The sequence below is a fragment of the Panthera uncia genome, chromosome D2 (genome assembly GCF_023721935.1).
Source record: "Panthera uncia isolate 11264 chromosome D2, Puncia_PCG_1.0, whole genome shotgun sequence".
NCBI lineage: Eukaryota > Metazoa > Chordata > Mammalia > Carnivora > Felidae > Panthera > Panthera uncia.
In genome coordinates, this window is record NC_064818.1 from 37,244,977 (window position 1) to 37,271,865 (window position 26,889).

Sequence of the window (26,889 nt, forward strand, 5' to 3'; positions counted from 1 at the left end):
ACACTTATCCTGCCAAGGTTCCTGGTACTTCTCTGTCAACATGCCATCTCTGCGTCAGTGGCCATGTCCCTGGGCATATTCCTCTGCTTAACCAACTTTTATTAAATGCTTCCACATGCTCTGCACTGTGTAAAAGCTTGCCCTTATGCCTATAAGGAAAGTGCCAATGACTCTCCTACAGTTGAGGAGAAGAGGGCTGAGAGCAAAGGGGCTCATCCAGCATCAGCCGGGCACTGACTGGCAGACCCAAAATTTGGACCAGAACCTTCTTTCTCCAAAGCCTGCTCCCCTTCAATCATGCCTCCTGCCTGTTGTCCCATTCAACTGCTGGGATGCCCCAGACCCCAGAAGACTTCATTGCTGTGTGAACCCTTGACACTTTAAAGCATGCTTCGGGAGAGTTCATCCCAGGCGATCCTCCCAGGAACCATGTAAAGTTGTTTTTACCTGCAATTTACAGATGAGAACACTGAGACACAGAACATTTGTTCATCCATTGGCTCATTCTGCATCATTCATTGAGTGTCTAAGAGGTGGTTTGTAATACTAGACCCTGGGATATGTAGCAGAAACAACTCTGCTCTCAGGGTGCTAACAGTCCACAGTGGGGAGAAGATGTGTAGACAGAATGTTGTGCCAGTTCAGGGTGGAATCTTTGGCGCTGGCGTAAGCAAACCTCAGAGACAGGAGCTCAACCCAGGTGTGGAATGGGAGGCAGAATCGGAGGGCTTCTGGGAGGAAGTGGGGGGCAGCATAAGGTAGTAAGAGTTACCCTTGCAGAGAGCAGGGGTGGGAAAACAGGAATTCTCATCTGGGGCATCCAGTGGGGCACACAGAGCCAACGCACAGTTCAGGCGGGACTCCCATCGCACTCTGCCACTTTCCAAGGTAGATTGAGGTCACTGATTAGGTGGGGCATCCACAGATGTGTCTCTCCACCCCCAAAGCTTTAAATCCTCAGGGAGTCTCTGGGACCCCACCTAGCACCCAAGAGAGGCAGAACCAAATACATACACACACACACACACACACACACACACACACAACTACCTTCAGATAAATACACTCGCACCTACACAACACATACTTGTGCCTTAAACACACACACAAATGTGCACGTATGTCCCACACACGTACACATACATACACACAGGCACATACATATACTCCACACACACATACATGCTTACTTATCCACATGTATACGTGTATACATTCACATAGACATAACATACACGCACTGCACACATGCTTACACACACACACACACACACACACACATTCATGTTCTCAGGAAACTGAACAGCAGACCCTAGCTCAGCTGAGCCAATGAGGTGCCCTGAGAATTGGTTTTTATTATGCAGAACAGAAAGGCAGGTGACCGACTGTCAAATGCAGCCTTGTCCCCAGTCGCCTATTGAGAACCAAACAGACAGCGCTGTGGTTTCCAGGCAAATTCCAGCTGCTTCCCTGGCGCCCAGGGTACATAAACCCAAGAAGCCAAATGATGATTTTCCCCTTCAGAAGAATAACATTGCCCGGCCCTCCCTCCCTGGGCTAGAAAGGTTTCTGTAGCACTCAATCCCCGCATAGGCCAAGCAATCCCATCAGGATGCAGTGCCGGCCAAGGAGCCAGCCAGCTCCATCAATTTCTCCTGGAAAGCCCAGAAGAAATTTGGTCACAGAAAATCCCTTCCCTCTTTGCTAATAAAACTTATCAGTGCAGGGCAGGAGGCTGGGAGGAGAGGGACTGCAGACAGTCGCCTTGCTAAATTACTTGGAGAAATGGCCCTGATCAGCCATCCAGGGGGAAGAGAGGCAAGAAGCAATATAACATTTATTGAGCCTGATTTTTTTCACCTAGATTCTCCTAATCAGTTCTTTCAGCAGCTCGGTGATACTGCATTAGCTCCATTCCATAGATGAGGAAACTGAGGCCCAGTATGCTCCAGAAAGAGCGTGGGTTTTGGAGAAAACCCAATATGCGTGTGAGCCCCTGCCCTGCTCCCTTGTCTACTGCATGTCCCAGGCTGGTGACACGTCCTTGCATTGCACTCTTCGTATCAGCACCCTCAGCCTGGGTGGGCTGGTTCAAGATCAAGGGCACGATGCAAGCAAAGCACTCAGAACACACTTTCTTCCATGTCCTTGTCCTTTCTGACTCCCCTGTCTCCACTGAGTCTCCATATAGTGTCTCCAGTCTCCCTCTGGAAGGATGAGTGAGCCCCCTTTGGCTGTGGGGCCCAGCTGTCCTGTAAGTTGCCAAGGAGGCACCCTATGGGCTGTCAGCCAACACCCTGTCCTTCTCAGTGGGGCACGGGGAGGACCCTGGGACAGCTAGAGCCCCAGATCTGTACAACAAAAAAGGAAGCCCAGAGAATTGAGCCATTCTTCCCCCAAGTGCAGAAAGGACTCTCAAGTTCTTGTTGAGGAGGACCTCGGATTCCTTGTCTTTGGATTGGCCGCATTTGCCCTTGGCTTCATGAGCTAAGGGGCCCTGGTATTAGCCCTCACTCTGGGACCTTCCTTTGAGAGCCTTCATCTGCAAAACCCAGAATTTACCCAACAACTGGGAAAGAATATGGCCTCTGAGGCTGCGAAACATGGAAATCCCAAGTAGGCAAACCAGTCTGGAATGGTGTGGTTTTAGGGAAGCGATGGACGAAAACGCAAGAGGAAATGTGGGCTAAGTAACAGGGGTAATTCCCTGTAGGAAGATCTATTGGACTGTGAAATAGTATTCCACAGGAAGTGGAGGAGGGGTGCCCGGAGGTATTTAAAGCCTTGCTGGCCTAAGTAATAGAAGCCGCATAGTATATGGAGTGGCCAAGAACTGGCCTCAGGGGAGCAGCCGTCTTGCCTTTATAGGTCGTCTCTATATGGATGTAATTTCCAAGCCTGCCTTAGCGTTCCGTGGAGCCGCACTGCTCTTGTCAGGCAAAATGGCGTCCGTTCACACCTCAGAAAAAGCCATAGGACTTGGTCAACAGGGTGGCCACCTCCGATAAACAGATTTATGGATTCAACACAGTCCCTAGCAAAATCCCAGCTGCCTTTTCTGTAGAAATTGACAAGCCAAACCTAAAATTCACACAGAATCGCAAGGGACCCAAAATAGACAACATGATCTTTAGGAAGAAGAAAGAAGGTGGAGCATCCTCACTTCCCAGTTCCAAAACTTCTTACAAAGCTCCAGTGATTTGGACACGGCGGTGCTTTGCATCAGGACACATAACAAGATCAATGGGACAGAACTGGGAGTCCATACATGAAAGTCTTACATTGTGATCAACTGAGTTTTGACAGGTAAGCCAAGACAATTCAGTGAGGAAAGGATAGCTGTTTTAACAAATGATTCTAAAACAACGGGTGCCCACATGCAAAAGAATGAAGGGGGACTCTTATGTCACACCATATACAAATGAACTGGAGAACTCCATGTAAGATCGAAAACTGTAAAACTCTTAGAAGAAAACATATGAGTAAATCTGCATGGCCTCGAGGCAGCAACAACAGATAGTTTAGACAGTCTTAAAACTCAACATTTTCATGTTGTCAACAATATCATCAAGAAACGAAGAAGGCAACCTATAAAATGGGAGAAATTTTTTGCAAGTCGTATATTTGACAAAGGACTAGCATCCAGAATATATAAAGAACTCATAGGTGAATAAAAAAGAGACAACTTATTTTAAAAATGGGTAGGGGCGCCTGGGTGGCGCAGTCGGTTAAGCGTCCAACTTCAGCCAGGTCACGATCTCGCGGTCCGTGAGTTCGAGCCCCGCGTCAGGCTCTGGACTGATGGCTCGGAGCCTGGAGCCTGTTTCCGATTCTGTGTCTCCCTCTCTCTCTGCCCCTCCCCCGTTCATGCTCTGTCTCTCTCTGTCCCAAAAATAAATAAAAAACGTTGAAAAAAAATTAAAAAAAAAAATGGGTAAAGAATGTCAACAGACCTTTCTCCAAAGAAGATACACACACACACACACACACACACACACACACAAATGATCAACACGGCTAGTCATTAGGAAATAGAAAGGAAAACCATGAGCATAATTTAAATAAAAAAGAAAGATCGTGACAGTTGTTTGCGATGACGTGGACAAGTTGGAATCCTCAGTCATTGCTGGTGGGATAGAAAGAAGCCAGGAACAAAGGGCCACTTACTGTATGATTCCACTTTTCGGAAATGTCCAGCATAGGCAAATTTATAGAGACAGAAAATATGTTAGTGTTTGCCAGGGGCTGGGGGTTTGGGAGTCATGGGAGTGATTGATGGGTTGGTGAAAATTTTCTAAAATTAGTTGAGGTATGGCTGGGTGGCCCAGAGGGTTAAACATCCAACTCTTGATCTCAGCTCAGGTCTTGATCTCAGGGTCGTGAGTTTAAGCCCTGTGTTGGGCTCCGTGCTGGGCGTGGAGCCTACTGAAAATAAACAAACAATTAAATTAAATTAGATGATGGTAATGGTTGTAAGATTCTGTGAACACACTAAGACCAACATATGTCACATATTAAAAGGGTACGTTTTTTGGTATCTGAATTATATCTTAATTAAGCTGTTATTTAATAAAAAATAAAGTCACCCCTTAACTTACCACACACAAGTTTTCTATATGTCTCTTTCTGTAAATATTGCTGTACAAAAGTAAGTTCTTACCGTACACGTAATTTTCTATTTTGCCTCACTCTCCGTTAGGTTTTAAGGCTTTTCCTATGTTATTAAAAACTCTTCATTAATATTATTTTTGAATTGCCTAATATTCTGTCAGCTGCCCACAACCATAACTTACCTGTCTATTGTTGCATTATTCGGTGTTTGAATTCTTTCCCCAGGTTCTGGCATTACAGCTAACATCTCTGCGCATAAACTCGTGTCTGCAGTTTTTGGATTTTCTTCTCTATTCAGGATAAATTTCTAAAACTGAGATTACTGTGTGAAAGGACTCAGCTTTAAGGTCTTACTCTCTGTAGGCCCTCCTCCTTTGCCCCCAAATACCCTTTTAGAGATATCTGATGCAGATACACTCGGTTTGCAACAATAAGGAGTCACATGCACCAGAATAACTACTTGGTATGAGGGAGAGACAGTTGTCATTGAAGTCAGACTCATCCAGGGTCATGTTCCAGCTCTGCCACTTACCACTAAGTGATCTTGACCAAGTGGCATAAAACCATTAACCCTTGATTCTCTCTGCTATAAAAATGGGTACAAATAATACCTGGCAATTATAAATAAGATAATACACATCAAGTGGCCAGTGTCTACTTCTCAAAAGGAGGCACTTGTTTCCGACCTGCTTTCTTCTCTCTTCTCTTCCCAGCCCCCAACCCTGCCATAAAAATGCACCCTCAGGTCCTGAGTCCTGTCTGCATCCGAGCCCTGGGAGGTGGCATCATTTCTCCGGCAGCACGGCTGGGCGATGCCCTGGTATGATTGACAGGGATGGGCTTGGGCCTGAGACTCGGGATTTGGGTCTGAGTCCACCACTCATTAACGTGTGATCTCAGGAAGTCCCTCAACAATTTTTGAGTCTGGCTCAAAAATGGAGTCAAGGAGGCAAATTTCCTAAGAACCTTGTCGTGGTGGTGGGGGTCAGGTGAAAGACTGAACGTACCAATGCTTGGTGTCCCCTCAGCAGTCTCCATCAATAAATGGCAGTTCAGTTTATCATCATAACTGCCTCCAAATATAATAGGGCTTGCTTGGGTGCACTAAGCTCAAAGCATTTTCTGCCACTGGATTAGAAGCCCATACACTGACGGGGTAAGCACCCCATCACTACATACTATAGTAATTACTAATTACATGTTTCTGCCTTCTGTAGCTTATTAGTAAATTGCATGTAGAGGGATCTAAAAGTAATTGCCCTTCTCCCGTAACTTCAGCAGCCTGCAGAAATCACAAAGAATTACCTTATTTACTTCCTAAGTGATTCCCAGTGGCCGTTTATCAAACATGCAGAAAGAAAAAAAAAATCATACAATAACCAAATACTCTTCTGCTTACAAATGATATGTGAGGGTCGCAAGAAATCTTGAGTGAAAAGGGGCTGTTAAACAGCTGCTGACTAACTGTATGTAAATATCCCCCTGTGGGTAATAGCTTAATTTTGATCATTGTTCAAAAGAGCAGGCATTTTAAATTATTAATAGGTGTCAGCTACAAAAGAATGTTTAACTGGAAACTTACAAGAAGGGAGCCTGATCTGTACAAATGACACTGTGTCTTTAACCACCCTGGTGTGTGGGAAAGAAAGGAGGCTGGAAAGAAACGAGTAAGAGGCACAATGGGCAAAAAGAGCCTCGTTTTTCCCTCAGACTCGGGTTTTGTGGCTTGTGGGTGTGGTATCACCTTACCACCATGGAAACTGGCCTGGACTCCATTCAATCCTTATTAAGTTTGGGTCTGCGTAGGTTCCCACTCTTTTCAGGGGAAGCCGATGCCAACCAAGCAGAAACCTTGAAGCTGCAGGAAGCGCCAGGTCGTAATACAAGCCTATGCATTTGCTGCGATGAAAACTTGTCCACGTCCCAACGCATAGCATGGACACCTTTCATCGTGAAGAGCGCTGGCATGGTTCTGCTGAAATAAACTGAAAAATCCCGTTTCGAATGATTCATGTGATAGAAACATCAGGATCGCTGATGCGGGGATTGGCCTCCGTGATCTCTTTTCCAAAAGCACACAGCCGATCATGACATTGTTGAGTTAACAAGAAAGAAGAAATGGCCGGTTGTTCTGTTTCCTTTTCTTGGCTTCTACGGTGGTACTGGCTTCTGGCATTTCGGGTAACCCCAAAGCATTAGCAACTGCAGTACAGAACAAGGTAGGGTGTGCAGGATTGCGGAAAAGCTCAGGTGGGTATGCAACTCTGATCTGCCATGGTAAGAAACTCAGTCCCGGTATCTCCTCGCTCTGCGCGCCCCTCCCTTCCTCTCCATACCTGTAGGATGGAGAGGTAATACACCCAAGCAACAGCTCTCAGAATGCCTTAAATTTATCTATTGTGCTACCATTTACAGGAACTGCCCTCAGACACCACCTTTGATCCTCACCAAACTGCCAACAAACGATGTAGGACAGAAATCGCAAGAAAACTGGCAATCAGACGCAGACCAAGGCTACCCAGCCAGTGAATGGCAGACCAGGGCTTGAATCAACAAATTCCCATGGCGATTTTAATGGCGACTGGGGCCCTGTCCATGTCGGGGAAGGAGTGTCACAGGATCAGCTGCCTTGATTACCCTGGGGCTGCGGGACAGAGCCTGGGGCAGCCTCATTAAATGCAGAAGGCTGAGCCCTCACTACCCTGTGGGTCCTTTCTCCCAGGCGGTCTTCTCTTCCTGGCTGTCCTCCCATCCCCCGTGCTGCCATAAATCCATTCATCCTGTGACTGTCCAACCCTTCTGACCACCCAGGCCTCCTCCATAGTCCACAAAGCATGATGATGGGATTGATGGGCCCTTGAGCCCAGACTGAAGGGGAAGCATCACCCACTTAAAGCTCACTGTGGTCATTTTGCGGGTCAGCGAGGCTCCCTCAAAGAGACTGAAAGCTCCCCGGAGAAGGAGGGAGACCACCAACTTTGCCTCCCCCTTCCACTTTGCACCATGCACTGGGCTAGGCTCAAAAAGCGTCCGGGCTCTTGCTACATACAGATGCGCCAACCACTGAGCATTGCACATCAGGAGCAGGGCTAAAAGGTGGAAGAACAAGAGAGAGAGGTGACATCGAAGCCGAGTGGCCCTTTAAGGCACAAGGATGGCTCCCGGAAAAAGACCGCCTGGATCACATTTGGGAGATGAAGAGTTTGCCACACAGACAGGTAAGTAGGGAGGATGCTTCCAAAAAACTGTCTTCGTTTCCGGTGAATTGTTGCCTGCTTGTCCCCAGCACACACAGAGATTGTCCTAGCACAAGTCTGGGCTCACGTAATGATTTCTTGGTGAATTCGGGTCCTCCTGGCTGTTGAGCTTCGATAACCATGGACCAGGTCATACGAGCCCCTTAAGATCTGTGTGGGATTCCCTCCGAAAACCAAGGCCGCTGAAAAACCCCGATTGACCAAGCAGGTGCACCTGTTCGGTTGCAACATTTGAATGATGGTCAGAAAATAATATTAAAGGTTGGCATTTACAGAACCTTACTGTGGAGCAAGCAGATACCTAGTACACGAGGTGCCTAAACTCATAGTCTCTTAAAAAAAATAATTTTGATGTTATCAATACTCCCATTTTACAGATGAGGATAGGGAGGCTGAGCAAGCCTGGGTCACACAACCGGCCACCAGACAGAGCTAAGACCAAACATTATTTTGTCTGATGCTTACATTGGAGTTCCTGGCTCTGTGCTTCCTGGCACATTAGGTGTGCAGTCGCCATCCAGATGCTTCTCTCTAGCCATTGTTTGTATAGGCCCTTCTGTGCTCAGTCAGGTAAAGGGCACACAGATGACAGATGTTCTTTCTGCCCATGGAACTTCATTCATTCAACTAATCTTCGGTATGGGCCAGCCTAGTCCTGGGTATGGGACCATCGAGAGAGGAAACTGGCATCTGCCGTCCAGAAACGGTGCGGGGCAGGGAGACACATGTGGTGCTATGATGGGTGTTTGCATATTTAAAGGCTTCCTAGGAGAGAGGAGGGGAGTTGGGGCAGGCCTCATAGGACAGACTTACCTTGGAGAATGGGTGGATGTATGAGGCGGGCGAGAGCTCTGGAAGAGGCGTAAGTCCATGAAAGATCATGGTTCCACATGGCTAGGGAGAAAATTCATGCCAGGGAGTGGGGCTGGGGCTGGAACACACGCTGTGGCCAGGAAAGCCCAGATAGGGAGGGCTGGATTTTATTTTATAAATGTGGGATAGAGGCTAGGGGTGCCTGGGTGGCTCAGTTGGTTAAGCATCCGACTTCGGCTCGGGTCATGATTTCACGGTTCGTGGGTTCAGGTCCCACATTGGGCTCTGTGCTGACAGCTTGGAGCCTGGAGCCTGTGTCTCCCTCTCTCTCTGCCCCTCTCCCACTCATGCCTGTCTCTCTCCCTCAAAAATAAACATTAAAATTTAAAAAAAATATATAAATGTGGGAAGGCTTTCGCTGTTTTTCTTTGATAAGACATACCAACACTGTGCAATCTGGGCTTTTCTGTCATCTATTTTCTCTCTCTCTCTCTCTCTCTCTCTCTCTCTTTTCTGGAGCAGGGTTTCTCAAACTCTAGCCTGCATTCTGGAGTGACCTTTCTAGAACATGATTCTTAAGACATAGTGCCTACACTCGCCAGCAATCTGAGCTGTAAGGAGCTCTCAGGGTGTTTCTGAACATGGAGAAGTCTAAAAAACCACTACCTGGATCAATCAGCCTTTGCCTCAAACATTGTCCTCCCTGAGGCACGGGGACCTCAGCCAGATCAGGTTTTATTTACGAGGGAAAAAGGAAGAATAGGTTTTTTTGTAATGTTTTTATTTATTTTTGAGAGAGAGATAGAGACAGAACACAAGCAGGGGAGGGGCAGAGAGAGCGGGAGCCACAGAATCCGAAGCAGGCTCCAGGCTCCAAGCTGTCAGCACAGAGCCCGATGCAGGGCTCGAACTCACAAACCGTGAGATGGTGACGTGAGCCAAAGTCGGACGCTTAACCGACTGAGCCACCCAGGCCCCCCAAGGGAGAAGAGTTCCTACGTAGACAACCACAAGCATCAACCTCCCACTGGTGAGGACCTCAGAGAAAGACGGACACGCAAGAGCACAAGTGAGGCCGGGGTTTTTCAAGTCATTCAACCAAGGTTTATCGAGCAGGTTCTTTGTGCCGTGTACCTTGCGAGCAATTGAGGAACTCTTCCAGGCATTTTTTTTTTTAACATTTCAGCATTTATCTCCCTTTCTTCCAATGGTACGGAGCCCCTTACCAACATTCCCACACGTTCCTCTGGACACCTGCCCGCGCTCAGTTTCTGGGTCAGGTGGAGCTGCCTCTAACTCGAGCTCTAACGTAGGACTTTTCCTGGCCAGTCTGAGCACAGCACTATCTTGCGATGGTGATTGGTCAGGGTGGGCGTGTGAACACAGCCCAGGCTCCAATCGCTGCTCACCCCAGGCCTTTAATTACATGCTCCAGAAGGATACTTCTCTTTTTGTACTCTGCAGCAGTGATGAGAAAGTCGAGCTTCTCAGAGGCCAAAGATGCCCTCTGAGAACAAAGCCACGGGCACGTGAGAGAGACAGAGACAGTGACGAGGTGCTAATGATGTTGCTTGAACCCCTGAACGCGACAATTCCCGAAGCCTCGCCTGTCCTCAGACCGTTCAACTGCTTGAGCTGATACATTCCGTGTTGTGTGAAGCTGGTTTGCCTTTGGTTCTCAGTTGCTGGAAGTAAAGTAGTCGTGATACTCTAGGGTCTGAAGGGCCACAGCCCAGAGCAGAGTGAGATCGGGGGGAAACGAACTTTCAAAGTCATACCCCGAGCACGAAGGATGAGGAAGAAATTAAGTTCCCCGGACCCAGTAAGATAACGCAGCCGTGGTGATGGGAACAGACCTTTGTCTTTCCAGCTAAGAGACCATGTGTTTTGGCCTGAAGGGGAAAGCTCAGGGTTCGGGGGAGAGAGGAAGAGCCCACCTGACAGTTCTCAATTACTTCCGGACTTCTGGGCATTGGGCAAAAAGAGTACTTGAACATGGGGTCACCCATCCTTGGCCGGAGATATTGAAGGAGTTGTCAAATATGGGCGAAGTGAAGGCACCGAGGGCCTTGATGCAGGTCGGTGGGTTTCCCACACTTTGGGCCCTAGATGCTAGCCCGGTGCCAGACAGAGAGCAGGGTTCTGAAAACATTGGAGGCATGAATGAAAATGAGCGACGCTGTTTCCATTTTCAAAACTAACATGAAGGAAACGCTTAAAGGCCCAAGGCCGAGGCTGTTCCTAAACAATAATGTAGCAACGAATGGGATGGCTGTCAGGAAAGGCGGACTAGGAGTTCACGTTGATTCCTAACAAAGAGCATGTCCCTTTTAAAATGAATCCTAGCAAAGCAATCTGATTTCTTTTTCCTCCCTACCACCCTCCCTCCTTCCCTGCCTTCCCGCCTTCCTTCTTTCCTTTTTTGGGGGAGTGTTTGCAATCATTAGGTAGATCAGGACAGTGCAATTGGGCACACTATATAATAAAGTTTTTATGATATCCTCTTGGGCAATGTGAAAAACTCTAGCTAGGGTAATAATACAGTGAGGAAGGTGGACTTGTAACCACTTCAAGAACCATGCCCAGAGCTTGCTGATTAATTCATTCCTGTTCAGCTTGTCACTTAAGGAGCTCTCCAGGGGCCCGAGATAAGGCTTTGTCCTTGGCTCTCTCCTGTTAAAACAAATTTTGTGAATACTTGAATGAAGGCATAGAAAGCTTCTTATCAAGTCTGTGGATGCCACTGAACCGGGTGGTGGGGGCGGGGGGGAGGATGACAAATGAGGTGGATGGGAGAATTCTAATCCAAAAGCTCTCAGTGGGCCATGGGGATGCAACAAAGCTCACAAGGCACAAAAACCATAATGCGGAGAGGAAGCTTCTGCAGTGGCACTAAGGTACCTCTATTTTGTAAGTGTAGAGTGACAGAGCCCTGTCCTGGGAGCAGCCGGAGAAAAAAGAGAAGTTTTGTTCGGCAGCTGCTCAGCCAGCATCAGCACTGTGCAGCACTCTTACTGGCAAGAAGCTATTTGGGGTTGCATTAACAGAAGTAGAGTGTGTGGGACAGAGAAGGTTAAAGTCTGATCTCCAGGGCTTTCCTAGTCACATCTCCCCTGAGTCTCGTGTTCAGTTCTCAGCCCCAAGATTTACAAGGGCAGCTGACAAACTTGAATATCCTCAGACAGCATCCCAATGACACAAGGAATTACAGAAGCTCAGCCTGAAGAAAAAAACTTCAGAAGGTGTATTAGTCCCTATTTTCAACTCCTCAAGCAGCTGTCCACCACGGACCCATGGTGGGAGGAGAAGCGACAGCAACGGGGAGGGGACAGAAACAGTGTCCCACGTGCAGCAAAGCGGAGGAGGGAGCAGGTTGAGACCAGGCCGCCGGGTTGGGGTCTTGGGGGTCACCGGTGACCTTTGCGAGAACAGCAGGGCGCTTCTCATTTCGAGGGGTGTTGTTCTAATTATCTGTCAAGCCTCCACCATGATCTCGAAAGCCACTTCCAAAATTAAACCTCCATTGAGAGCACACGTTAATAACACACCAAAGGACACATAAATTACACCTGTGAGTCATCTCCCATTGCAGATGAATACGCTGAGGGATGTCACATTTCAACAATATGAAGAGCGCACCGTAATTAAGCCACCACTCGTGGCTTGGAAAGCTGTGTTCGATCACTACGGGCACACACAGCACACGAGATGAATAAAGCCTGAAAAATCTCCCGACCCGGAGCCGTACTATGGTAGTGTAGGATTAAAAGTGTGGGTCCTGGAGTCGAGCTGCCCGGATTTTAATCCTGGTCCTGCCGTACCCCAGCCATGGAACCTTGAGCAAGTCGCCTCACCTCACTGACCCCCGGTTTCCGGATCTGTAAAGTAAGGAACTTAAGTGGAGCTCCTGGCAGTATTAGTTGAGATAATGCATGCAAAACGCTTCGCGTGGAGTGATCCCCCTGCACGGAGCCAGCTGTCTCCTGGCTCTCATGAACACGGGTTCACGTGTCTGCCCATGGGTTAATGTCAAATATCATCCACTGGTACCACCCGCTAGCCTCGCGCGCCTCACATACTTAGTTCAAGTGGGCATTTCCCGTTATTTTTAAACTGAAACGTGATTGCTGCTTTGACATCATGATTACAGCACTCGTGCTTGACTGGGTGAACCTCTCCCACCCAAAGTGAGGGGACTGTCATCTGTTTTGATTCCTGCTCTTAGCCTGAGAGAATGAGCAATAATCAACGTTCCGTGTTCAACAAGTCAGTCGCTGGACTACAGCTGGTTCGTGATTACGTAGTGAGGTGGCTGCAAAAGGCAGAACGCTGGCCCGGGTGCTGGCAGAACAGAATTCGAGTCTTGGAGCTCCTCTTGAGATGCGACTTCTGACGGTTCTCTCATCCTGGCACGCGATGACGTCACCTGAGCCTCAGAAGCACCCTCTGAGACAGGAATCAATCACTGTTCTTTCTAGGGGAGTCACATTTCACTGAACGTTCTTTTATCCACTTTTTGCACAATACATTTGCATGCCAATGCCACAGCCAATGTCCTCATTTGCTGCGGATACCCTAACTCGCTTTTTTCCCCTTTTGCTTATCATCTCCCCTCCCCACCTCTCTGCTTTTTACCCTCCTCTTGACCTCACCTTGCAATGCATCCCCAGACTCTGAGCAACTCCTGCTCATAATCTGAAGTGCATCCCCCGCACACCTCCCTCGGTGCCCGCATAATCATATAGTAGCATACCTTCTCGTTACTCTTGCTTTTGGAACATTGGATCATGTTGTATATGCTTCTCTGTTGACTCAGGAGCCCCTCCAGGTGAACTGACACGCGGCTTTTTGGGAGGCCGCACCACATTCCATGCTGTGGTCAGAGGCAGCGCTGGGCTTACCCCACCCCTCCCCTCCTGCCGTCCTGTCACCTCATTATCTCGGTTATTCTTCCAGAAATAATGGAGTAGTAGGCAGCCCTGAGCACACACACCCCCTTCCCGTCTGGCGCTTTGATCTCAGCGGGCCGAATGTCTGCATCTCTTTACCCAGAGAGGAAAACCAAGATGTGTGGACATAAGGGGTTTTGTCTGGAGCCACACACAGCCGGTAAGTATCAGCAATGCTCAGAGCAGGCCTACCGGCCCCTGTACTGCTTGCTGTCTGTTTTACCCTGCTCTGCTCTTCCTCTAACTTCCTACTGCTAGAAGGAAGTTGCTTTCCATCAAATTGAGTCAAGTCTTCCCGGATTCCACCCCTCACGTCCCCCCGGACAGAGAGAGTCACGTGTCTGGCCGTCGGAAGGCTCACTGGCGGCCCCGGTGAGGGAAATTCAGCACCGAAGAGGAGCTTGGGCCGCTGCTAGCGGGGGCCCGTGGCAAAGACTCAGGGAAGTCACGCTCAAGATACTACTTTCACTCGGTAAGTATGCGCAAGCCGCCTTGGGCCTCGTCCATTTCCATCTTGCTAGCAGGGCCTGGAGTCCCTGGACACGTTGCAGAGGGGCTTCAAGGTCCCTGTGACGGGTTGGGCCAGATTGGCCACGACTTCCAGTGGCCCTGTTCCCGAGCCGAAGTCTTCTCACCTGTGGACTAGGAAGAGGAGAGCATTACAAACTTGGGCCCGAGGGGGCTTCTCCTTCGAAACTGCCATCTCACTGGAGAGAAGACTGAGGCCCAGAGCAGCAAAGAGGCATTTGCAGGGTCCCAGGTTGCTGGTGACGGGGTTTGGATGGGAGTCCGGAGCTCCCGGCTCTGTCGTCCTGTGTCGCTATTGCTGCTGCCCCGTGGACGTGTGTGCCTGTGCTCCTTTCCTCTCTCCCGTCCCCTAGGACATGCACACAGATGAAAGTCACGGCCTTCCGGGTCCTGGCAGGCCTGAGTTTGAGTCTTGGCTCTGCTACTCATTCGGCGACCTCAGGAGGATCACCTGACCTCTGCGGGTTAACGACAGGAGACAGTGCGCTAAGGTGCGGAGAATACAATGAAAAAGTGACTTGAAAAGGCTCAACACGAAGCCCACCGCATAGCACGCACTCAATAAACGTTGGCTGTGTCTTTTATTTCTTATTTGCTCCTCTGAGTTCTTGTGAAACCTCTCTGCAATTCCCAAAGCCTCCAATACAACTTGTTTTCCCCAAACAACAGTTCTCTTGACGTATGTGTAGACGTGGGTCCCTCTGTGAAGCGCTTCCAAACCCTCTTTTGCAGCCTTTCATCCCGTGAACCCCTGAGGAATTGTCGGCCTGCATTTAACTTCTCCAGAAGCAAGACTCCGCTGATCGCTTTCTGGTGAACACAGCAATGAACTTGTCAAGGAACCAGCCAAGAGGGATGAGGCGAGGCAGTGGGAGCGGGGGCAGGCAGGTGTGCAGCAGGCTGGGGGGGCTGGGGCCATCCATCTTGATTCTTTTCTCCATGTCCAAGTGTAAAGGGATTTGTGTCTACAAGGCTGTCTTCGCCAACCTCAGGGAAGAAGAGAAGGCATTTAATTTGAAAATTTTTACTCTGGCCACAGGGGAAGACTCGGGGGCAATTAGGGGTATTGTAATTTCTTACTAAGGTCAAAAAGGAATTGTGGGTAAAGTCCATGAGTCACCTTCCAACACAGAAAAAAAAAAGGCACTTTCTGACTGATTTGCTTTGGGTGAGCCTGTGTGCTCACACCCTTAATGATTTGGGTTGGGGGCCGGGGGGTGGAGCACAGGAGCACCTCCTTCCTGCCTCTGAAATGGTCACCTTTCTGGAAACCCAATAAAATTAATTCACAGCTCAGATTAATTCATCCTGGCGTGTGAATAATTCATCGTGGAAGAAGCCGTATCACATTTTCACAATTTGGAGCGCACGCCCTCTCCTGCTCTTGCCTTAGGAGAGACAGCTTCTCCCACCCACCTGCCCAAGTACACGAGGGACCAAGCACTCAGTCACCTACTCCTCAAGGACGTGAGAGCCCTGATCTCAGCCTGATACTCACTCCGAGCCCAGCAGCCAGAATGTATGCCGCTGCACTGACCCAAGGCGACCTGCTGAAGTCAGGAGGCTTCTTAATAACCGCGGGGACCTGCTTGCCAGGTTCGTGGCCGCACTAGGATGTAAAAGGAATCCCTGTTGTGACCAAGCGCCGCAGCCGATTACAATTTGGTCCCGCAGGAGGGCCTCGGTCGGGCTGCCCGTCAATTACACACTTCCCCGCACACCTCGAAGGCTGGATGCTCGTGGCAGGGACGTTTCTCCACCAGTCTCCTGCGAGCAGGTGTCTCCATGCAGCTGCCGGGGAAGAGGCAAGAGGTGAGGCACTGCCAGTTGGCAGTCTTCAAGGAGCCAGGGTGGAAAGGTCTAAATGGGGCTGAAAGGGCGGACCTACGCCGGCCGACTCCATCTCGTTCTGTGTCCTCCACCTTGAGTGACCATGTCCCCGACATGCCCCCTTTCCGGGAAAATCGCAGAAACCTCAGACCACGCCTCCTCCCCTTGAGTAACCTCCCGCTCACCCATTCAAACTTCCCGATCAAAACATGCCCGGCGACCTGGGTCACAGGACTCCGACCCTTCCCCAGCCAATCGGCTGAGGCCACAGCCATTACCTCACCAACTGCCCCTAGACCCCAATAAAACCTTTGTGCTTTTGAAACTCACTCTCTCTCCCCAGCATCTCACCGCTGCGTCGGTGCAGATAAGGGACTGAGCTCGAACTAGCTCGAATAAAGGCTCTTTTGCTTTTGCATCAGACTCGGCTCCCTGGTGGTCTTTGGGGATCACGAATTCTGGGCATAACAGGGCCAAGGAAAGGATGAGCTGGTCTGGAAGCTTCTCCTTCAAACACGAATAAGGTGCCCACACTCAGGGCACGTTCTCACTGGATCAGAGGCTGCAGGGGGCCCTGGGACGCAAGCGGGAAGGCAGAGCTGCTCTTGGGAGGAATGGGGAATATGCCACCCACGGAGACACAGGCGGCAGGCAGGTTTATCTGCTGGGTTCTGGCTGGGCCTGAAATCGCACCTGGTCTGGTTGGCAAATAATGCCCGTATTTATCATCTCGCCAAGGCAGATGCTTACCCCAACTCTGTTCATTGGTCAATTGTGGTTTGATTCAAGGCCGGACCCCGTGTTCCTGGTTGGGGACCTGGAAATGACTCGGACCCAGATCTCGTGCTCTCAAGCTAGAGAAGGATACCCGATAAATCTCGGGGGTGGCAGGGCCGTGCCAACAGAGAAGGCACTGCGCGAGCCAGGGGGCCAGGGGGGTGGCGCTGCAGGTGGGCCTCTCGCTCCATGATCATCACGCCATCCCTCCCCCCTCACTGTGCATCAGCCGCTCTGGCCATTGGGCTCCTGCCCCAGGAACGCTGCCCAGCTCAGTCTCCCCACCACTGTGCACACGGCTGGCTTCTTCTCATCCTCTGAGCCATCCCGGTCACCTCAACAAGCTCCTGTTTGACTTCTTTCCTTCAGAGCACCAATCACAGAGTGACTGAAACAGAGAGTCACGTTTTCTCTCTGCCACCAGGCTCCAGGCTCCAGGACGGCAAGGATCAAGACTGATCCATGCACCTGTAGCCTGTCCCATAGCACAGTTGTTTCTTAATAATGAATGCAAGGCAGACTCCCGAGGACAGCTGATAGAGCGGCGAAACCAAGTGGCCCCAGAAGGCCTAAGGAGACAGCCCTACTCCACCTGGGAAATCTGAGACAGCTTCATGGAGGAGGTGGCATTAAAGCCTTGGGGATTCTCTGGCTGTGAATTCCAGGAGGTCGTTGCACCTCACTTAGATGTCCAAAGACTACTACTCATTAATTCACAATAGGGGGCAGAATTCTATTTATGTACTTACCTGTGTGTCAAAAAACTTGGGACACACGGCAGCATTTAGTAGCTTTGCATTTGAGCCTGAATGAGTGCATGTTTGTTGGGAGGGAGCTTGGGAAGGGGGGTAAACGGGCGCAGACTATGGCAGAGCTTGGAGCATACCTCTCTCCCTCCCTTTCACAGCACTTCTTTCCAGAGACCGTAATATTTAGTCTTGCCAAATATTTGGTCAACCTCTCTTCTCGGGACAGTGCTGTTGGGGAGCAACATACGCTTGGCCTTCTGCCTTCCTCTTTTTCTAAAAAAAAAATTATTTGTTTATCTTGAGAGAGAGAAAGCGCGAGTCAGGGAGGAGCAGAGAGAGGGTTGGGTGGGGGTGGGGAGAGAGAATCCCAAGCAGGCTCCACGCTGTCGGCCCAGGGCCTGACGCGGAGCTCAAACCCATGAATCATGAGATCGTGACCTGAGCTGAAGTTGGACACTTAACCAACTTCACCACCTGGCCTTCTTCTTACATATACACCTCTACACACACCCCGTCACACCCCCCTTCATATCCTAGACAGCAGTGGAAGAGTGTGGCCTGAGGCTTCTGGGCCTCAGTGTGTGAATGTGAGGCTTAGCGACTTAGCAGGTGTGGCCCCTCGACCTCACAGAGAAGGGCTGGGACGTCACAGAGATCACACAGGGTAGAGGCAAGGCTTCAGGCTTGCCTATACCCCTCTGAGGCGGGTGGTCATTGCCCTCTGGACCCCACTGCTGGCTGTTTCCTGGTGGCACCTCCCAGCACCCGTGTCACTCGTCGGGGCTGATAGCTGAGATCTGGGGGCAGAGGGCTGGCCTCGTGTCCAACCCCAGCTCTGCCATTTTCCTGGTCCTGTGAAATTTCTGAATCTGGCTGCTTCATCTATAAAATGACAATTCCTTGAATGGGTTGCCCTGACTTCCAGAAATTGGCATCAAAAAATTTATGAACTTTCCTGTCTTAGAAACTAAATGAGATGATCGAAACCGGGGGTGGGGGTGGGGAGAGTGGAGAATGGGAAAAGCATCAAAATAGGAAAACAGCCAGTTTGTCTAATTGCAAAAATAAAAGAGGTGAAACAATACTCAAAATTCAGAGTGGGGGAGGGAAAGTGACCGTTGGCATTGTATGAAAGACCTTATTAGACCAATATAAGAATTTATGTATCAACTGTCTGAACGATTTCAAAGGCAAAGGCAAAGGCAAATGCACGATTTTCTATGAAGACAGAAATGGCCAAAATTAACTTTAAAGGTGAAAATTTTATCAGAGCAACATCCTGGAAAAAAACTGGGGGAAAAGTTAATAAATTATACTTTTAAACAATTTGTATCTTTGTTTTTTTTAATTAAAAATTATTTTAATGTTTATTTTTGAGAGAGAGAGTGAGAAGGAGGGGCAGAAAGCAAGGGAGACACAGAATCCAAAGCAGGTTCCAGACTCCGAGCTGTCAGCACAGAGCCCGAGGAGGGGCTCGAACTCACAAACTGCGAGATCATGACCTGAGCCGAAGTCAGACACTTAACCAACTGAGCCACCGGGGTGCCCCAATTTGCATTTTCGTTAAAAAAAAAAGCAACAGACTCAAATAGAAGCAAACTCCCTATATTTCTTGGTTTCCCATCTGGAGATCTAGTAAGAAGGTGATAGTTTTATAGGGGAGTAACGTTACCCCCAGGTATGCAGTTGAGGCTAAGGGAACCGAGCTGGCCAGAGTGGCCATCTCTGAAGAAATAACCCTTGGGCTGCTCCCATCCACTATAGACCACTAGCAATGGCCTGCTGGGAAGGAAGCTCCCGTCTGCTGAGTCCCCAAGATCAGGCACATTAAATAGCTTTGTATAAACGCCCAGGAGTGTCTCTCCCTCTGGAAACAAATACACAAATCCCACTTGAGGTCTGCGATGGAGGAGACATCTTCCCAAAGCAAAGATAAGCCCCACTCAGGAGAGATGGCCATACAAGGCAGCTCTCAGACATGCAAGTGTCACTGTTTGTTTTTTCTCAGAATTTCAAGGAATAGATCATTACCAAGCTATGTAAACTATTTCAGATGTTAAAAAAAAAAAAAAAGATGAAACACTACCAATTCATTTTATAAGCTAGAATACCACGTTTGGCAAAGATAATATACAAAAAAGAGATCTACAGGATAATATCACAGGGAATTTACATGTAAAGGTTCAAAATGAAGTATGTATATGTATCAAATCTCGGGAGGATATTAAAAGGATAATGCACTTTGATTAGGTAGGGTATAATCTGGGAATGGAAGGTTTAAAATCTATTAGCATAATTTATCAAGATAAAAATAATAAGAGAAAACATGATTGCACCTTTACAGTCCTATTAAAATATATTTACATAAAAATTTCTGAAAAGAAAAATTGCTGAACAGGATTTCATCAAAACAAAAACACTTCTGTTCTTCAAAAAACACCAACTGAGAAAACGGAAAGACGAACCCACAGACAGGAAAAATATATATGCAGGTCGTATATCTGACAAAGGATGTGTATACAGAACAAAGACCAAACACTTTTACAACTCAATAAGAAGGAAAACAGCCCAGATAAAAAATAGACAAAATATTGGAACAGACCTCTCCCCAGAGAAGATATGTAAATGGCCAATTAGCACATGAAAACAGGCTCGCCATCATTGGTATTAAGGAAATGCAAACTAAAGTCAAAATGAGCTATCAGGACCCACCCTCTGGAATGGCTATGGCCAAAAGGACCCACGATGCCAAATGTTGCAAAACTGTGGAGGAACTGGAATCTTCTCACATTGCTTTCAGAATACAAGTGGTACAACCACTTTGGAAAATAGCCTGACAGTTTCCTCATCAAGTGAAAGGTATACCTACACCACAGACCAACAGTTCTGCTCCTGGTGATCTACCCAGGTGAAATGAAAACATGTTCATGCAGAGTCTCAGCAAGGTGGTTCATAGCAACATTTATAATAGGTTGCAACTGGAAGCAGCTCAAATGTCCATCAACTAGTAGAGAGATAAATGAATGGGGTGCATTTACACAAAGGAATACTATGTAACAACAAAAAAGAAATGAATGTCTGGTGGAGGGGGGAGCAACCCCCCAAAAGCATTCCAAAGCAAAGCTTTTAAATCTCTCAAAAGGGTTCTGCTAAGTGAAAGAGGTCAGACAGCAGACACAAAAGACTATGTATCACGTGATCCCAATTACCTGCCGCGCCTCGAAAAGAGACAGCCGATGAGTGTTTGCCTTGGGGCTGGGTGGGAACAGAGTGTGCCTTTGGGGAATGATAGAAATGTTCTAAACTGGATTCTGGCGCTAAGTTCCCAGCTGTAAAAATTTACTAAAACGTATCCAACCTTACACTTAAAATCAGTGACTTTTATGGTATGTAAATTATACTCCAACAAAGCTACCTTTTAAAGTTTCTGAAAGGGCATACGGCAAATTGATAAGTTGTTATCTGAGTGATAGAACCAAAGGTAATTTGTTTTAATTCTTGAGTGTCTCTGCTTTCCCCTCTCAATCAGCATGTACTACCTTTGTAATATTCAAGAATTTCCCCACAGAGAACACAGTGAGAGTTACATGAGATAATGTTCCTTGTAGTTCTTTGCACAGAGTGGGTGCTCGACAAATAGAATGTTCTGTCTTTATTAAAAAAATCCCCTCTGCTTAGGGCCACACCCCAGGCAGTCAGCTCTCTGGTCCTCCCCATAAGTCCCAGCCTCAAGGCCACCTGGGTGACATGATGCCTGAGTCAGTGCCCTTCGGAGGGCAAGTCCCACTGGACGCCAGGTCTGCTGGAGGCTCTATCATTGCTCTTCCCCGGGCTCGCCTGTCCCAGGCTTTCTTCCCCCAGTGAGCCTGGGCTCCCACCGCTCATTCCCCAGCCAGTCATACCATTCCGGCTGAGCGAGCAGCATTGTTTGCCCCCGGAAGTTACAATGTCGCAACAAGTAGAGGTTTCCAGATTCTGCAAGTAGAGTGAGGTCCATGTAGCTGCAAAATAGAAGAAGAAATTGCCAGCAACTTTCGATCACTCACCTCAGGGGAATGGGATGGAGAACCAGTACCCGGATTTGTAAGGGCTGCTGGTGGCAAATCCCAAAGGGTAGGTTCTGAAGTCAGGCGATCCTGTTGCTGACTTGAGCAGGTCCTGAGCATCTCTCGGCATCTGTGTCTTCATCGCCCTGCCAAGTTTGGGGGAAAATAATTTTAGAAAAAGGGAAAGTGCATTGTCTGTTGCAACACGCTGCCCAAGTTGTGAGCTGTCCTTGTTCTAACTGCTCCTGACCGTGCAGGTTCTAGTTTAGGCTGGGCCGAACCCACCCATCATGGGAACTATCCACAAAAAGGGCTCTCCTACGAGGCAGCACATTTGGAGTCGCTGGGGGAAAGAGTGGGGAGCAGGATAGGCGAGTCCAACAGGAGGGTTCTAGCCAAAAGGAATATCATCAAAATCCCAAAACTGGGCCGGGATGGAATATTACCGACTGGATGTATCCTCCTGCTGTGAACAAGTAGGAAAATGGAACAAATGTAGGGAACAGTTCTTTCCAAACATGGGGCACAAGGCAGCACAAGATTGTGATCCTTGAGAGAAGAGCAACAGAATGGGGGGACCCTGCAATGAACCCAGCCTTCCATGTGGTCACCCCGGCTTTCTGCCTAGAGGCAAGCTCTAGACAGCAGGCATGAGAAAGGTGGGGGAGTCCAACTCGCAGTCATGCTGGGTCGAAAGGGTAGAAATGGGAGTTTGGGAAAGCTGAAATGGCTAGAAGTTACAGCACGTGTTTCTGGAACAAAGAAAAAGAGTTGCAGGAATCTGCGGAGGAGGCCGTTTGGGTCTTTGATGAGTGTGGGGCTTTGCTTACATAGCACGAAACTCCAAAAAATCAGGCAAACAGTCACTGGGAAGTTGTAAGCTAGACAATTCCCAGCACTTACACAGGGCGGCGAGATGTCTGAACACGGATTACAAGAAAGGTGAGTCCTCACTGGTCACCTGGGCATTTGGTGGGGCCTCAGAGGGGTCACCCTTGAATATTCCAGCCCTAGAGTATGAAAGCTGCTCCAGCCCAGCCCTAGCAAATCTCAGAAACAGGCTGCAAGTGATCAAATAATGCACAAGGAGCCTAAATGCCTTCCTGGACAAAATCTAACTTCCTTCAGAGGAAGACAACAAAATCCAGATAATCAACATAAAATTCACCGTGTCCATCAGCCGCTAAAAATTACCAGACATGCCACGGAGCAAAGAGAAGCAGATCGTAAGGCAGAAACACCTGTCAATAGGAAGACATGAGATACAGCAGAAACTCTGGAACTGGCAGACAAGGATGTGGGAACAACTGTCATGTTAAAGCACTTAAAGGAAAATAGGGACTCAAGGCGAAGGGGAGTGGAAGATAAGGAAGAGGACATACAGACCAGGGATTAAAAAGAAATACGGCATCCGAGATGAATATTTCACTGCATGGGATCTGCAGTGGATCAGATGCCGGAAGGGAAAAGATCAGCGAATTTGAAGGCTTAGCAAACGAAGTTACCCACATGAAACACAGATCCCGAAGGCTCAGCAGAGCCTCAGTCAGCTACGGGACGGTACCAAAGAGCCAAGCACGAACGTAAAAGGGAGGGAGGCAGAAAAGTACTTGGCAAAAACAGTGGCTGAACGTTTTTAAATCTGATAAAAATTTATAAGCCCACAGACCCTGAAACACTCAACAAACTCCACGGAAAAGAAACACAAAGGAAACCGAATGACAATACATCATCATCCAGATGCTGGAAAAAAAGAAATAAAGAAAAAATCGCAAAGCAGCCAGAATAAAAACGATGTGCTGCCTCCCAGAGCAACCCAAGCCTGCAATCATTTGGGGGGAGGGAGTAGAGAGGGGGACTAGGAGGAGGAAGGCCAGATCTCACCAGCCCAGGGCAGCTGGTGGTTGGGAAACCGCTCTTGGATCAGAGCACACCCACACAGGGGACGGGCTTTTGTTGTTAATTTTTCTCTTGTTCTCACCCTGAGTTTGTCGTTTCAGAAGCACGGATGCTCCCTCTAAAGAAAGAAAGAAAAATCTTCATCCTCTCTATCAGCCCCCCCCCCCCCCCCCCGAAGACACTTATCAGGGAGCTGGCTGCTCTCCAAATTTCCCTGCCTGGCTCACCGCTCTTAAAATACCCTCGGTCACAGATGCTTCTAGAATGTGAGCTGACCTGGAACACTTTGCGGCAAGGGCAACAAAGCTTTCAAGTGGTTTCCTGGAACAAGAAAAAAAGAGAGAGAGTGAGAGAGCGAGAGAGAGAGGTTTTTGAAAATTAGACTTAGCAGATCACACAAGAGGCACAGAACAGAGAGGTTGATCTTGAAAACAATGCCCACTGCCTGCATCTTGTGTCTCTTTGAATCCTGTGTTTTCACCTGTGAAATGGGGACCACGGCAGCCACCTGATAGGGGACTGCGAGGAGGAATCTAGATTCTATCTGTAAACTGGGGGGCCCAGGGTGCGCAAACAGTGAAACCACAGTACGTGCAGCCCCATTTTCATGTTCTAGAGCCTGGTTCTCTTCAGAAGTGCTTGACCCCAACGTCAGTGGCACCTGGGCCTCAAAAGGATCCCACCGTGAATCGCAGATAGTCACCACCCAGGCGTGTGACAATGACGAAATGTGTTCCCGTTTGCAAAGCGCCCAGCATAGCCTCCAGGCATCATAGGGGTACAATTCTCGAAGGTTGCTTCCTCCAGCCTCCTCTCCTGGAGGAATTGCTGAGAATTCACAAAGTCACCTCCAGTTGATTCTCACATCACACAAGTGGCTTGCCATTCTGCCTTCCTATGTCCTCCTATTTCCCCTTGACCGACCCCCGCCAAGCTCCCTTCCAGAGGAGCCGTGAAATTCAAAAGGGAAAATAACCCTCTGTGTCGATTAGCAAGATGGCAGCACAGAGCAAAGGCATCTTCTCATCGGGCATCCCTGACGGCATCATTGCCCTGATTGGCTGCTTCCTGTCCATCTCCCTTCTCGTGTTGACGCATGTCTCCCATCTGGTACCCAATAAACTACCCAGTTTCCAGAGTCATAATGCCAGATTGCCAAGGGTCAGGCGAAGAACCCAGAATAACCCACTAGGTCCAACAGGAGACACTCTAGTAAACATCCTCGTGTGGGCAAGAGGCTGGCACCTAACGCTGGGTACCCAACAGACGTTTCAGGGGTGTGACCTCACATCCCATTGACCCACCTTCGATTTCAGCCTCCTGAGTGGTCCCTGACCTTGCCGGAGAGAGGGACAGAGATCACTCAGCCTGCACAGAGACAAGAAGAGAGAACTGCCATCCCCGGTGGCAAGCCTCCCATCAGTGGGGCCAGGGCCCGTGAAGAGATACCTCTGCTTCTCAGCCTTCCCTCAGACAGCTCAGAGGCATCCTCTGTGCTTCTCCCAAGTCTTGGTGAAACTGGACCCTCCACCAGTGACCCCACTAAAGCACCTGTCCACCTTACTCTCCCTGCTCATCCGTCCCTGCTTCCCGAGATCACCTCCCAGATAAACCACTGGCACCCCGGTCCTTGAATCAGCATCTGCTTTCGGGGGAGTGCAAACCAAAACAGCATGCAAACCTTTTTAAGAACGGCCCTTGGCCCCACGATATATAGTGTATGTGGCAGACAAGAGCAAGCACTATGGGCCCCAACCCTGGTTCTGGGAGGTTCAGGCAGAGCCTCTGTTCCCGTGTCTATAAAATGGGTGTTTGCAAAGGCTCCTGTCACCCCTCAAGTTTTGAGTCTTAAGAGCTGGTGCTTCTGGACACTGCCCTGGGCACTGAAGTCCCTTCTTAGGGCTCAGGTCTCAGCCACCCTTCTGCAGCCGAGCATCTCTCCAGCTTGCTGATGACGCTGCTGTCCGATCCGCTCTCAGGACCTGTGGCCCCTGCAGAGACAGAGCGAAAGCTGAGCATCCAATGTGCAGCCTACAGCAGGCTGTTTTAAGTCTGCACTGAGGCCATGCTTTGCAAAGGTCGGTTGTGGCCCGGGGCAGTGGCTGTGCTCTGGAGCACATTAAGGTCACCCCAGACATTAAGGTCCCAGACATTAAGGTCCCAGACATTAAGGTCACCCCACTCAGCAAACCTCACCCTCCACACCCGGCTCATTTTCAGGCTAATGGCACTGGGACACGTTCATGCTGCACAGGAGACAGTGGCTTCGTCATGGCCCCAGTGGTAAGAGTATTGGGTTCCAGGCCTACCTCTGACTCATTCAGTCACTCATTCACTCACTCATGCCTTCATTCATTCACCTAGCATCTACTTAAAAATCTAGTTTCTTCCAGCCACTCTAGAGGATCTGGGTATGTAGCAAAGAATAGCTTCTGCTCACAAGAGTCAATCTCCCAGGGGGCAAGACAGACAAATGGAGAGTGGCAGTATAGTAGAGGGTGGTGAGTGAGGAGGAGGGGTAAGGGGTCAACGCTCCCTGAGCCAAACGGTCCAGTGAGGGATATGAGCTGCTCTCCACTATCTAGGGTACAAACTTCACAGACATGGTCCCGAAGGTCCCTCGGAGTGGCCCCGGTTGCTAGCAGCTAGCAGCTACAGCCAGCTCAATGACAAGTTCATGGACTGGCCCCTCCCTTTCCGTTCCACTCTAGGCTGTCTGCTCACCCCGCGATCATTCCCCAAATAAAATACCTGCATGCAAGCCAGTTGAGGGGACTGAGACTGGGGAGGGGTGGGACAAGTCAAGAGAGGGAGGGCAGGGAGAAGTCTTCTTGGAGGAAGTAACTCCTGAATCCTGAGCAGGAGTAGTGGCTAAGTGAAGAAGGAGATGAGCAGGGGTCCCCATTCCTGACCGAGGGGCTGAGCCACGAGCAAAGCCATAGCTGTAGGAGAGAACAGGGTGCCTTCCATGAGCTAAGAGTGGCTCCCTCAGGGGAGGAGAGCTGTGAGAGGTGACACTGGACGAGTGGGCAAGTGCTGACATGAAGACCTTGAACACCAGCCGGGGGACTTCATTCTGGGGGCACAGAGGGGCAGTGGAGACGAGAACACAGGCACAGCCTTCCTGCACAGTGTGCCTGTCTGTGCCTAACCTGCCACCATGCTAACCAGGAGCCATGCCCCGTCACAAAAGCTCGCGGAGGGAGCTCCTCGTGTCTCCCCAGGTCCAGGTGAAGGAACCGAGGCACAGAGAGGTGAGGTCACCTGCCTATGGGCGCATAGCAAATAAGCGACGGAGACAGTCTGCAGGTGTAGGCAGAGGGCCCCAAGGGCCACCTTCGGCCCCCTCACACACGGCTCCCGGCCCAGATCAGGGGGTCTCGGCTGGGCGTGGTTTTGCACGCAGGGGCTATATGGCAAAGTCTGGAGA

General features: G+C 49.3%; 1 protein-coding gene and 1 long non-coding RNA gene across 3 annotated transcripts in view; one reads left to right on the forward strand and one right to left on the reverse strand.

The window, feature by feature from the left end:
- The window catches only part of RPS24 (ribosomal protein S24), a 1,165,472-nt gene that overhangs the window by 593,285 nt on the left and 545,298 nt on the right, over nucleotides 1–26,889 (forward strand). The window lies entirely within an intron of this gene.
- LOC125933317 (uncharacterized) lies at nucleotides 13,665–17,783 on the reverse strand. Its single transcript, XR_007460925.1, has 3 exons — nucleotides 17,652–17,783; nucleotides 15,657–15,949; nucleotides 13,665–15,145 (listed from the first exon to the last, which is right to left on the reverse strand). It is a non-coding gene; the product is annotated as an uncharacterized LOC125933317 (long non-coding RNA).